Source organism: Lissotriton helveticus, chromosome 6, assembly GCF_964261635.1.
Source record: "Lissotriton helveticus chromosome 6, aLisHel1.1, whole genome shotgun sequence".
In the NCBI taxonomy this organism is placed as follows: domain Eukaryota; kingdom Metazoa; phylum Chordata; class Amphibia; order Caudata; family Salamandridae; genus Lissotriton; species Lissotriton helveticus.
The window spans coordinates 51,010,816-51,024,867 of NC_136067.1; the positions used below are offsets into that span (position 1 = coordinate 51,010,816).

Genomic DNA, 14,052 nt, shown 5'->3' on the forward strand with positions numbered 1-14,052 from the left:
TGGAATTTCCAATGTAAAACCCTTCCTATTGTTTTTGTCAAAGAGCACACAAAGTGAAACCCCTTATCATTGCATTTGTCACAGAGTTCACAATGTAAAACACCATCCTATTGTTTTGTCTCTGATCTTGACCAAACCAGGGCCCTTACTATTGTATTTTACATACGTTCTACATTGATCATGGCTCTGTCGTCTACGAGCATCAGAACTACTTCCTAGGGGCTGATAGAGAAGCTTCGTAGTCAAATTCCTGTAAAGAATAAGGTGAACAAAAGACGGGAGACAAAGCCCTAGGCCACATTACTGCCGGACACATACTGAACACTGAATACCCCTTTAGCAATTGACTGTCAGAATTGTGACGTACAGTTGTCCAAAGCTTAAACAAAGAGGATGTCAGGGAAAGAAACTCCGAACTCTACAAAGCACAAAATAGCACTTGTCTAGCAAGTCCTTTTTAAGTTTAAAAGGAAAAGGAAATTACTTCAAACCAGGCAAATACTAAACATAAAACTATAAATAAACAATGGAGAATGGTTTTTCAATGGTGCAATATGCAGATGATACCCAGATACCCATCTCCCTAACACCTGACAGAACAGCTCTTTCCATCCAGTTTAAAGCATGTCACTGACTGGATACCTAGCAACAGCCTTGAACTAAATGGATAGAAGACTGAGGTGTTGGTTGTAGGAAGGTGGATACCTGACTATGGTTACCCCAGATTTGTTTGCCTTGTGTTTAGCTGGTTTTCGACTTAGTTGGCCTGGGATCCTGCTAATCAGGGCCCCAGGCTATCTGCTCTCGCTATAAAATGGACTCCATGTACCTTAGGTACATACCTAATTGGATATTGGGTCACTCTTGTGAGTCCCTGTACAGTGTACCATAGGTACCCAGGGCATAGGTGCACCCGAGGCCTACCAGGGACTGCAGCATATCTTTTGCCACTCCTGGCTGGCCATCCAAACTGACACAACTGGCTGATCACTCAGCTGGGGCAAGGTCGTGTAATCACCCCTTGCTTAGATATAGTATACCTATATCTAACCTTATATCTAGACACATATACACCTATAAGTCACTCCTATGACAGGCCTTACCAATCCTGGAGGCAGAGTGCTTGGTTTTATGTGAGATGGTGCTCTAGCATGAGCTGAGCCTGTCTGCAGCTTTCGGAACCATGTCCTTATAGCTGTTCTAGGATATTGCCATACCATATACTCTTAAGTGCATTATGAACCTCGCGGTTAAATGCTAACTTTGGTTTGGCTTTATCAAAACATGTCGTGTAAGGTGTCATACGCTTTGGAATACTACCCCCTCGCCAGTTCTGGTGACGGGGGTAGCATTCCACCCTTCTAGAGGGAGAAGACATGTTACTTCCACGAATCCCGGTTAAAGTTAACCAGAGCCTCAGCATCACAAAATGGATGCTGCTGCCACAGACACAAGTCTGACCTCCTGCTGCTGGGAGTCCTTCCAGCGAGGGAGGCTTGGACAATAGGTTTCCTGTCTTGGGAGGTGCTAGCACCACCCCAGACAGGCTATAGTGTATTGGGGAAGGAAGGGCTGAATGAAACGAGACACTGCCTGGGGCGCACAAGGTGTCCCATGCATAGGCCAGTTCAAACCGGTGCTGGGGCACTCCAGCCCCAGCTCTGGCGCGAAACTGGACAAAGGGAAAGGGGTGTAACCACCCCCTTCTTGGGTCCCACCCATAGGAGGGACCTAGCAGGTAATCCAGCCCCTAAATTTGGTATATAGGTAGGAGCTGAGTCCCAAGACTTTAGATTTTATCCTGACTGAAACTCTGATACAAAACTCTGGACCTTCGACATCCTACTTGATGTAGAAGACTGAAGAATCTCCCTTGTGGTCAAGGAGTGACCACCCTGCACAAGCAGGCACAATCAAGCGATCAACGGTTTACTTTGTCGACGCTCCTGCCGGAGCCCGAGTGTGAGAAGTTGGCCTGGTATATGATGTTCACTATTCTAGTGAGCACCTTGCACCAGTCCAAACAACCCTTATGGTGATGGTTGTAAGTCAACCTTATAGACCAGCTATCCTAGAGGTAGCGTGGACAGAACAGTCTTAGGCTAAAAGACTCTTAAGGGCGTGTAAAGCCAGCTGTTTTACCATATGTAACCCCTTGAATATCAAATGAAAGGACACCACACAGGATATATATAAAATATATATGTATTTATTTACTAACACACTCCTCTGAACTCTTTATGAGATCAGAGGCAAAAGCACATAACAAGTTACACTTAGAAATACTTTAAATAGCACAATTTACAGTTAGGCCCTAGGGGTGCGTAAAACCATATACTAAGTAAGTGGTATAAGAACCACGACTTTGGAAAGGGAAAGGCCTAGGGCCTAGAGGATCGCTGGGGCTACACTATCTGACCTTTAGGTTAGGAGTAGGAGGCCCACAGGCGGCGCGTGCAGAGTCAGTACTCTCACGCGAGAGTCAATAGAAGTCAATAGGAATGTTCAAAGGTAAGTAATGAAGTTTTAGGACACTTCCGGTCTAACTAGGATTATACAACTAGCAAAACTGGACACTAGGATAGTCAATCCCTACAGGAGCACCGAAGTACTCGCGTTACCTCACCCATGGGCTGCGGGTGCATAGGTGTCAAAGTGTGTCGGGTTTTCTCGTCGTTTCCTATGGAGCCTCGGAAGAAGATGCTGCAGGCGACCAGGAGGAAGATGTGCGGGTGGATCCAAGGGTGGATCGGAGTTGAAGAAGACCTGAAAGCAGAGGGGACAGAGTGTAGGTCACTAGCCAGTGACCGGGTGGAACCAGGAAGGAACCAGATGTCGTCGAGGAGCAATCGGGTGCAGATGTGAAGCTTGTCGTTGCAGCCACGCCGACCAGGAGGCGTCGAGGATGACCAGGTGCTGGAGAGAAGCTGTCCCACGAAGGTTCTCGCAGATGGAGGGGTCGGCTTCAAGATCGGAGCCAACAAGCCTAAGCAAAGGCAACCCACGCAGGATACACAAAAGGCTTCTGGTGCAGACCAGGAGCGTCTGAGGTACTTCACCTTTTCAGGGAAGCAAGTGCCAGTCTGGAGCAATCAGACCAGCGGTGGATTTTCTCAAGAATCGTCGTCAGAGGGCTACTAGCCAATGGGCCAGCAACCGGACAACGCGTCGAGCAGAACACAAGCAGAAGGGCCCCACGCAGATCTCGTGGAGTGTGGAGGGCTGGTCTTCCGTGCAAGTGGAGCTCGGTGTCGGGGTGTCTCAGTCCCCAGTGCACAGCTTCGAGGATGCCTCAGGAGCTGCGCTGGTAGCAAGCCGAAGACTTTCCAAGTTGCCTGCTTCCACGGATTCCGACGCCTCCCACGGTGCTCAGCTGGAGTGGGGTCAGAGGAGTCCGGGGGTCGAGGTCTTGTCCGGCTCTGTGCTCGGGTTCCGGCGGGAACAGGGACAAAGCAAGCCGTCGAGTTGCTGGATGGTGCCTGGTTGCCCAGGGTGGTCACTCCTTGGCCACAAGGGAGATTCTTCAGTCTTCAGCGTCAGTTGAATGTCGAAGGGTCCAGAGTTTCATCTTCAGTTCGATTCCAGGATTAATCTAAAGTCTCCTGGGTCAGCTCCTACCTTTATACAACTAAAGGAGGCTGGTTTACTCACTAGGTCCCTCCTATGGGTGGGACAAGGGAAGGGGGGTGGTTACACCCCCTTTCCTTTATGCAGTTTCGCTCCAGAGCTGGGGCTGGAGTGCCCCAGCAACCGGTTTGAACTGGGGTATGCATGGAGCACCTAGTGTGCCCCAGGCATGTTTGATTCTATTCAGCCCTCTTTGTCCCAATACACAAAATCCTGTCTGGGGTGGTGCTCGCACCTCTCCAGGCAGGAAACCTATTGTCCAGGCCTCCCTCGCTGGAAGGACTCCCAGCAGCAGGAGGTCAGACTTGTGCCTGTGGCAGCAGCATCCATTTTGTGATGCTGAGGCTCTGGTTAACTTTAACCGGGATTCGTGGAAGTAACACGTCTTCTCCCTCTAGAAGGGTGGAATGCTACCCCCGTCGCCAGAACTGGCGAGGGGGTAGTATTCCAAAGCGTATGACACCTTACACAACATGTTTTGATAAAGCCAAACCAAACTTAGCATTCAACCGCGAGGATTATAATGCACTTAAGAGTATATGGTATGGCAATATCATAGAACAGCTATAAGGACATGGTTCCGAAAGGTGCAGACAGGCTCAGCTCATGCTAGAGCACCATCTCACACATAACCAAGCACTCTGCCTCCAGGATTGTCAAGGCCTGCCATAGGAGTGACTTATAGGTTACTGTGTGTCTATATATAAGGGTAGGTATAGGAATACTATACCTAAGCAAGGGGTGATTACACGACCTTGCCCCAGCTGAGTGATCAGCCAGTTGTGTCAGTTTGAGTGGCCAGCTAGGGGTGGCACAATACATGCTGCAGCCCCTGGTAGGCCTTGGTTACACCTATGCCCTGAGTACCTAGGGTACACTTCTACAGGGGCTGATAAGGTGAACCAATTCCCAATTGTGGATGTACCTAGAGTACATGGTGTGAATTTAGAGAGAGTGCACCTGGGCTGTGGGTCTGGTTAGCAGGCCCACAGCCACAACTAAGTCGAAAACCAGTAAAGCAAATGCAGAAAGTGGGGGTGACCATAGGAAGCAGACCCTACTCTCCTACACCGAGCACAGAGCCTGAAAAGACCCGGACTTCCAGACTTCCTTCAGCCCAATCCACAGCCATAGCAAAGCTGAGACCCGTGGAGGCGACGCGAGACGTGGGACCGGCCATCTTGGAAACCCAGCAAATTGCTTTCCATGCAACTTCTGAGGCACCCTCGAAGTTGTGCATTGGGGATTGAGAAGCCCCAGCCCCGAGCACCAACTGCACCGAAGATCAGCCCTCCACACTCCACGAGTTCTGCGTGGGGCCCTTGTGCATTTTCCTGCTCGACGCGTCTGTCCGGTCACTTGCCCGTTGGCAAGTGGCCTCTGTGACGACAAAACCTTTGATTTACACCGCTGGTCAGGTTGCTCCAGACTGGCCCTTGCTCCCCTGAAAAGGAGCAGCCCATCAGACCTTGCTGGTCTGATTAAGAAGCCATCTTCCTTTTCTGCGTGGGTTGCCTTTGTCAAGGCTTGTTGACTCCAATCCTGAAGCCGACACCGACAACAGCAAGATCTCTCTTGGGACAGTCCGTATCCAGCTCCTGGACAAGCTTCACAACATCACCTGATTGCTTCGCGACATCGCCTGGTTCCTTCCTGGTTCCATCCTGGTCACTGGCTAGTGACCCAGACTCTGTCCCCTCTGCTTTCAGATACTCTTCATCCTCGAACCGCCCTTGGATCCACCCGGACACTTCTCTCCTTGTCGCCTGCAGCATCTTTCTCCAAGGCTCCATAGGAATCAGCGACGAAACCCGACACACTTTGACACCTATGCACCCGCTTCCTGTGGGTGAGGTAACGCGAGTATTTCGGTACTCCTGTGGGTATTGACTATCCTAGTGTCCTAGTTTCAAGCAGCTTTTCCCTAGTCCATCCGGAAGTGTCCTAAAAGAACTAGTTTCCATTTCTTTCGTTCCCATTCTAACTCCATGGTAATTTGCGTGCGTGTAAAGACACTGCACGCACATCCTGTGGGCCTCCTGTTCTCTATCCATTGGTAGTACAGTGTAGCCCCAGCGATTCTCCAGGCCCTAGGCCTTTCCTTTGTTCGTGACGTGGTTCTTATACCACTATTTTAGTATATGGTTCAAAGTGCCCCTAGGGCATTACTGTATTTTGTGCAACTTATTGTATTTTAATTAAGTATCTTGTATTGTGCTGGTGCCTCTGACCTCATAAAGAGTTCAGAGGATTGTGTTAGAAATAAGTACATATATATATTTTGATATACAACTTGTGTGGTGTCCTTTCACTTGGTATTAAGGGGATTGCATATGGTAAAACAGCTGGCTTCACATGCCCTCTTGAGTTTAGCCTAAAACTGCTTTTGTCCATGCTACCACTAGGATAGCTGGTCTATAAGGTTGACTTTACAACCATCACCATAAGGGTTGTTTGGACTGGTGCAATGTGCTCACTAGAATAGTGAACATCATATACCAGGCCAACGTCTCACGTTGGTGGTTGGCAACAAATCATCCCTTTAGAATGAACTATAATGGTACAACTGCTTAGGAAACCTACACCCTCCTAACCCTGAAATAAAAAGTCTGGGTTTCTGGATGTAATTTTACCATGGAGATCCAAGCCAAGAAACTCATGGCCAGCTGCTTTGGTCTACTCAGAACCCCAAGGAAGGTGCTGAGTTGGCTTCCACAGGCCTCTCGAAGAACAACTGTCCAAGGCTTAGTGCTTTACACCTCGATTATGGCAATTCAGTATACCTGATAAACTCGCTGTATGTGACCAAGCACCTTCAAATTGTTCAAAATGCAGCAGCCTGCTGTCTCCTGAAGATTCCCAAGCACCATCCTGTCTCACCATCTTTGGCAGGTTTACACTGGCTGCCAGTTATCAAGAGAATCAAATTTAAATCTGTATGCCTGGGCCACGAAGTGATTTATAAAAAGAGCTCCCCACAAATTCAGCTACTGTTAATCTCTTATAGATCTAAAAGATCACTACGATCATCATCTTTGGCAGGTTTACACTGGCTGCCAGTCGTCAAGAGAATCAAATTGAAATTTCTCCGCCTGGCCCACGAAGTGATTTTAAAAAAAATCCCCACGAATACACCGGCTGTTATTCTCTTACAGCCCTAAAATATCACTACAATCCACAGATCAGAGACTCCTTTCTGTGCCAAAAATAAATAAATCTAGGAGCGGAGGGAAGTATGTTTCTTATTTGGCATCAAAGATATAGAACTCGCTGCCTTTACCTTTGAGGATGATTGAGGAAGAAACAACATTTTGGAAACTTTTAAAACCTATATTTTTGAATAAGCAACTTGGACTTTGGACCAGATGTACGACTGCAATTTAGGGCATGGCCATGTACAAACCTCATTTTGTGAATCTGTAAATTTTTCTGAATTGCAAAACGATGTTTGCGACTAGCTATTAGGAAGGGGCCTGCCAATGGCTTCGCTTCCTAATAGCGACTCGCATTTGAATGTATGAATGTTTTGCGACCGCAATTGGGGTCGCAAAACACTCGCAATTTACCACCGACTTCAAGTAGGTGGTAAACCATTCACAAATGGGAAAGGGTCCCCATGGGACCCCATCTTCTTTGTGAATGGGTCAAAAAATATTTTTTAAGGGCAGGCAGTCCCTGGGACCACTGCTTTCCCTTGAAAAATGAAACTGAAAAGTTTCATTTTTCTTTTTTTTTAAATGCATCCCATTTTCCTTTAAGGAAAACATGCTGCATTGAAAAAAAGACAGCTTTATTTAGAAGCATAGTCAAGTAGATGTGCCTACAAGGGATTTATTTAATATAAACTGTTTAATTATTATTCTGAATTAAAGACAAGTTTTAAATATATTACTTGCAGAATAATTTCTTCTAACAAATTATAATATAAACAATTGATGAGTGAATTAAACAACTAGAAAATGCTTTTTCCTTCACTTTAAGATATGAAAACATATTATATAAATCAAAGTCGCCTAAGCTATCATTTAGGCAGGAGATAGGTAGCTTAGGCGACTCTGATTTATATAAACTAATCAGTCCGCCTTCTTTGTATGTTGTCGAGAAATAGGCGTCCACATTTGTAACTGAGAAATCTATGAAATGTATATACAACTGTTATTTCCTGCTGCATTGTGTATATTATGATGATGTACCCTTTTATGTTACCTTTTGAATTGAGATAAATTCCATTATTTGAATATATACACTTGTGTCTTTGATATGTTTTCATATCTCTAAGAGAATGAAAAAGCATTTTTTTGTTGTTTAATTCATGCATCAAATGTTTATATTATCATTTGTTATAAGAAATTAGTCTGCAAGTAATATATTTAAAACTTGTCTTTAATTCAGAATAATAATTTAACTTCAAACAGTTTATATTAAATGAATCCCTTGTAGGCACATCTACTTGACTATACCATATCGCCCAAGCCTCCAAGGGTTTATAGGGTTTCCATTGTTACTTAAACCAAATTATTTAAAAGCAGTCACAAACATGGTGGTCTGCTGACCCCAGCAGGCCACCATCCCTGTGAGTGCTAGCCATTCCAAATGGGGTCGCAAATTGCGCCTGCCTCATTAATAATAATGAGGCATGCAATTTGCGACCCCATTAGGAATCACAAACAGCGTTTGTGATACTGTTGTACATCCCAATTAGCGAGTCGCGAATGCGACGCAATTTGCAAGTCTCAAATTGGTGAGTCGTACATCTGGTCCCAAGTATCTCAGCGCTGGGAAGCCTGCAGGGTAGCCACGAGCTTTACAAATCTTTATATATTAGCACAGCATACACTATGAAAGCCAGACGTTTCCAGTTCTCCTTCAATTAGAAATCTGTTGAAGAAAATATCAATTTTTACCAATGTGAAGCTCCTTCCTATGGTGTTTAAGTGATCACAATGTAATAAACATTTAATTTGTCTAGAATTCACAATGTAAAACCCCAAGCTGTTGTATTTGTCAGGCGGACAAAGGTGGCTCCATAGTGATATGGGGCACTACGGAATACACCACAGAAGTGACCAGGCAACTTTCTGATGAATATTGTTATAAGAAAATCCAAAAAGATCCTACCAGGGAATTACAAGGTGAACTCTTTCAAATCTTACAAGTTGGTTTTGAAAATGGGTTTCGTGGGAAGAAAGAGTATGCTTATTTACAAAACAAACACCCAAGAATAGCAATTTTTTATGTCCTACCAAAGGTCCATAAAGATGAACATAATCCGCCTGGACGACCTATCGTCTCAGGATGCGAATCTTTATTCGAGCCAGTATCGAAATTTGTGGACTTTTTCCTAAAACCTTGGATGACGGAAGTAAAATCATACATAAAAGATACAACTGACTTCATCAATAAGATAGAACTGCTGGAATATAATGAACAGACTGACCTGATGGTCAGTATGGATGTAACATCTCTTTACACTCAAATCCCCCAGGATGAAGGACTAGCAGTATTAGAATTCTATCTAGACAAACGACCAAGACCGATGAAAATACCTACGAGTTTCATTTTAGAATTAGCCGGCATGGCTCTAAAAAGAAACTACTTCAAGTTCAAAGACGATTTCTACTACCAGATAAAGGGAGTAGCCATGGGGTGTCCTTTCGCCCCAGAATTAGCTGTGCTATTCATGTCTCAATACGAAGAGAAATTTGTATACCAAAACAACCCTTTTTTTCAATATATCGGATGTTGGTTCCGATATATTGACAACGTCTTCCTGATTTGGAAAGGCTCGAAAGATCAATTAGATGGATTCCACGAATGGCTGAATAACAGAACAGAAGACATAAAGTTCAGCATCAATATCTCAAAAGCAAAATTGCCATTTTTGGATGTAGAAATATACCCCTCAGAAGGAAGCCTAAAGACAACATTGTACAAGAAAAAAACAGACAAGAATAAATCGCTCCACTATACTAGTAATCACCCTCGCAGCTTAAAAGACAATTTACCAGTAGGCCAATTTCTAAGAATCAGACGCAACTGCTCGTTCAAGGATGAATTCTTCTTTCATGCTAGTAAACTACAGGACAACCTGCTAGCCAGAGGTTACCCCAAAAAAATGCTGAAAAGAGCAATTAAAAGAGCCTGGTGGACTCCTCGGGAGGCACTTTTACAATCTAAACAAAAGGAATCTGTGGACCGAATAGTATGTGTCTCCACATACTGCCCTTCGTCAAATTGGCTAAAAAAGCAAATAAAAAATAGCTGGCACTTAGTCCAAGATTTGGACGAAAAATTGAAAGAAACCCCTCTCTTTGCTTTCAAAAGAGATAAAAGTATTGCAAACCAAGTGGTACGAGCCGCTCTGCCAAAAGAGCGGAGCACAACATTACGAGATTATGTGAATTTGCCCCCGCTAAAAGGCCACCACAAGTGCGGTACTTGCCTATGCTGCAATTCAACTATAGAAGGAGATTTATTCACCCATAAAGGAATCTTTTGGAAGCATGAAAGCTTCACAAATTGCAAATCCAAGAATGTCATTTATGCAATTCGGTGCCCCTGCAGGAAAATCTACATCGGAAAAACTAGTCAAGAGGCAAGACATCGAATATCTCAGCACAAATCTAGGATCAGAAAAAATGTACAATCAGCCCCCCTTGTGAACCACTGGCACGCCCATACACATACAGAACAAGAACTACAATGGACCATTATTTCAAAGGTCGACCAGGATGCGAGGGGAGGAGATCTGGAAGCAAAATTGTCAAAACGAGAGGCGATGCTTATTATCAAATTCAATACGGCCATAGACGGACTGAATGAACTGTCAGAGATTTTCCATCTATAACATAACAAATCTGCCCAACCAAAAGCAAGACGCTTTTATTAGAAACGTTCCGTCCAGCTGAATTCAACCACACTTCATGCCAAAAGAATTAAACAAGATGCCACATACTTAGCTCATAGTGCCGATCTCGGCCAATTTGCAATTTTTGGCAAACCGACCCGACATTCAGAACCGTCACCAAACTACAATTCCCAGAATTCTTCCAACCCTAAATAACACGAGACTATCAGCGGGAGGCACAACGCCATTCAATGCGGAAGTATTTGGAGAAAGAAGAACGACGAGCCTGCTGAGCAAAGACGCTAGGTAAATCCATCCCACTCAAGCTAGCATGTTTAAAGCAAAGAGAAAGTAATATTCGCGCAAGTCGGCCACATTTCCATCCATCTACCAACTGGTGAAATTAACATCACCCCACCAAAATCTAGTTACGCGACCATGCCTAATGAAACACTGAGACGGATCTAACGCGTCCGCTCTGGGCTAACAGACGTACTTATTATTTCCCTTTGCAGACTAAATCAAGCCGTCCCACGCCCTAAACAAACAGGAAGAGAGCATCTTCAAGACAACGAAGGTAGGATTTATTGTTTTTTGACTAAGTCGAGATGTAGCTAACACAGAGACACAAATGGACGCCAATAAACAGCGCACTCCACATTTTGCATTTTAGACTCCCAGACACCCCCGATCGAACAGCCAAGCATCCAAACAAAGTACATAAACCTGTGACTGGACACAAGAACATCCAAGTAAGAACAAAGCCTAACTTGTAGTAAAGACACTGCACACACTTTTCAGCCAAATCTTTCCAGATTTATTTACCCTATCCTTTATGACTTTTTTCAGAGTATGTTTGGTGTTATTTCACGACAAAGGATGTGACCAGTATAGGTAAGAGAGCCACGTCCCCGACCTGTAGAGATAAGGGGCACTAGTTTGCGTTGGTAAACACTAAGCCAAGTCCTCCCATTATGTCTTACAGAACCAAAATTGAGGTCCTGAAGAGAGTTCCCCCCTAAGGAACTCGAAAAGCGTCGACCATACCGTGCTAGGCCAATCTGTGCAAAAAATGAAAATAGATTTTGCCAAATATTATATATTTCAGATGGCCTGTTGTATAGACCATACCGTGCTAGGCCAATCTGTGCAAAAAATGAAAATAGATTTTGCCAAATATTATATATTTCAGATGGCCTGTTGTATAATGTAGCCAATGATCCATTTGTAAATATATTTAAAGGCTATTAACCGTTTGTCAAAAAACACAGTTTTCTTTGCATCACCAATTTCGATTTATGTTTACTCCTTTCCACCTTCCCCGTCTCTATCACACTGTCTTCACCAAGTATGCCTGAGTATGACTGAAATGATATGAATCTACACCTGCTTCTGCACCCCAAATGAATGTAAATAATATCAATAGGACTTTTTTCCTTTCTTTCTCCTGTGTATTTAAATTTTCCATGTTAAAAAAAACGTAAAAGTTGCCGTCTAAATAATTTTGAGTGACTTTGCATCAATAAATAAATAGATTAAATCAAAAAATAATTAATTCGAAGAACGAGTTTTATTTCTGTTCTTCTTGCGACAATCACAAAAAACCAAAATGTCTCAGTACTGGCAAATGTAGTTGTTTTTGTTGTGTTGTATTTGTCAAAGCATTAATTATGTAAAACCTCTTCTTTTCTCTTGCTTTTGTCAGAGCTCACAATTTAAAAACTCTCCCTAGATTATTTGAAGAAGGTTGACAATGGAAAACCCCTATCTACTGTATTTGTCATAAACCTACACTATGCATATCCCCTTTGAATTGTTTTTGACACAGAGGGCCTGATTATGATGTTGGACTCACGTCCGCCCGACATCGCCGCAGTCTCGGGACCAACAGGCCTCCGGTTGGCAGTCCAGGCACCGCCATTAAAATGTGACCGCACATGGTTCGTTCGCATACTCCTATTTCCCTATGGGAGCTTGTGCTGCAGAAGTAAACAGGCCGTAGCACAAGCTACCATAGAGTGGACCCAGGTCCCCAACCAGAGCATGTGGAGACAAGGGGGCCTTGCTAGGGGCCCCAAAAGTCACTTCCTGCCAGGCTTTTCACATCAGAAAGCACAACATGAAGAGCCTGTCGGAAACCGACATCATAATTCCCATGGTGTAAACGCCATACATAGGAGGTTATTAGCGGCTCCCGACTGGACGACAGGCCCCTTGGCTTTCGAATTTTTAACTTACGATGTGAGTTGGAAATACTCCAACCTGAGTTCAGAGGCTTTCCGACTCATATCGTAATAGGCCCAAGAGTCTGCCTTAAAATGTCTGTCAGGTACTTCATAGATAGGCTAACAAAAGTGCTCCCAATCAGGTGCCCATAAACGGTGTTCGGACAAAATATTGAGTACAAAATATCGATTTACCAAAATGTCAAGTAAAAAATATCCTGATATGGTAATATCGCTAGCAAGAATATCATTGTCAAGAATACCAGATTTAAGGTAAGTAATATTGTTTGTAAAATATCAAAGTCATTAATATCTTTTACAAAAATGTAGGACCTTATTATGATGACACTGTTGCGTAAAGGAACGGCCCGACCTTAGATCGGCGATTCCGACCTCAGTATTTTTATGCGACCTTCCATGATGCGGTCGCACACCTCCATTTCTCAATGGAAGCTTGTGCGGCTGATGGAAAAGGCCCTCAGCACAAGCTTCCATTGAGAAATGGAGGTTTTAAAACTTCCCTGCACCGTGTGACAGGCACCATGCAGTGTTGCCACATGGTGCAGGGATGTTGAGAGGGGCCTCATTGAGAAGGGCCATGGGGAAAAGGGGGCCTGCTAGGGGCCCCCAAAGTCAGTTTCCAACATCCAATCCATGTCGGCCTTTCCAACGTCATAATCCCGATGGAGGAGACGGGCCTGGCTCCACCATCATTTTAGATATTACTATTCCGCTCCTGTTCTGACGAGATCACAAAACTCGTTGGGAGAGGAGCGGAATCTCCCCACTGGTTTCATTCTGACCATCGTCATTGAAATACAGCAGTCGGACGGAGAGCTGGTTGGAGGCTTTCCGCGCGACATCCTAATCAGGCCCATAGTTGTATTTGGGTATTATTTAGTTTATTTAATTATTGTTATGTATTTTAGTATATATGTTAAAAATATATGATGTACATTTGTTGTATAATTATTGTTTTTTTAATATATTTGTAATTTTTGTAGTAGTTAATAATTTAAAAGTAATAATTTTTTTTGATTTTTAGTAAAGTAGCGGGTTGTGGGTTTACACAGGTATGGGGTGGGAAGCAATGTTATTATAATAAATGAATGATTATTTTAAAATTAATATTATTTATTTAATTGATACTTTAATATGTTAACTGCAATTATTTCTTTTTATTCAATTATTATGCACAGCTTGTGTGGTTTCTCGGGGTACAGGATGGGAAGTAATTTAATTTTAATGAACTAATAACTAGTTGTTAATTAATGTTAAATATTTAACTGATAATTATGGTAATTGTGTAACATTTTTTAATTGTAGGTGTGGGGTGTGGGGTTTATGGGGTAA

At 43.7% G+C, this 14,052-nt stretch overlaps 1 protein-coding gene across 7 annotated transcripts in view; it reads right to left on the reverse strand.

The window, feature by feature from the left end:
* Positions 1–14,052, reverse strand: part of DNAH8 (dynein axonemal heavy chain 8) — a 10,041,960-nt gene that overhangs the window by 6,940,555 nt on the left and 3,087,353 nt on the right. The gene's annotated exons all lie outside the window — the stretch shown is intronic.